Below are 857 nucleotides of genomic sequence, written 5' to 3'. Positions count from 1 at the left end.
CCGGCAGTGCGCTGGGAGTGCGAGGTCACGCGCGCGGGAATGCGCCAGTCGCAGGGCGCACGCGCGCCAGCCTCTGCGCAGTCGCGGGTTGACCGGTCCGGTTCGGCTTGGCTCGGCTCGCGTTTGCGGTTAGGCCCGGCTTTGCAGGTGACACGTGTCGTCACCTTGCTGTAGCTGCGTTGCCCCAGCCGATGGTTGATGCGTGTCCGGCGCTTGTCGCCGCCCTCCGCCGCTCGCTGGCCGACCCTTTTTTTTTTCCTTTCTTTATTCTATGTCTTTTGAAATCTGTAACACAATCATCTTTTCCGATTTTCATATCTTTCGATCCGTAGACCAAATCGATATGATTTCTTCGACAAAGTTCTAGATCGTGTTACGGGCTACGTCCTAGTATTTTTTTTGTAATTTTTGCTTGACTACCGGGCGAGTTAAGAACGTCGGAAGTTCGCTCACAGTTCTCGAACGATTCTTGGATCTCGGCCTTCGAGTTGAGGTCTCGGCCAAACTTCTTCACGGACCGTGCGTGAGTTGTTCCTAGGTGAATATTTCAGCATTTAGGATCGATTCACATAGGGAAAACTCAGATATGAGAAATGTCGTTCAGAAACCTTACCTCGTGAAATGTTCTTGGGTCTTGACGGAGCGTCGGCCTCGCTAACCTATCAATCCTTGTATAAGTCTTGTCTGAAGATGGATTCCGACGATGGTCCGTTAACCTTCACGACTGACTCCTCTCCAAGTTCTCTCTAACTCCTTCTTTCTTTTGCAGGGGATCTGATGGGGTTCTCCTTGGACCCCTATTAGGGCTGGAGGGGCAAAATGACATTTTTGCTCCTCAGTTGACTTAGCCCCCCCCC

This window comes from Cucurbita pepo, chromosome LG14 (genome assembly GCF_002806865.2).
Source record: "Cucurbita pepo subsp. pepo cultivar mu-cu-16 chromosome LG14, ASM280686v2, whole genome shotgun sequence".
Taxonomy (NCBI): Eukaryota; Viridiplantae; Streptophyta; class Magnoliopsida; order Cucurbitales; family Cucurbitaceae; genus Cucurbita; species Cucurbita pepo.
Note: the sequence above shows the minus strand (reverse complement) of the source record.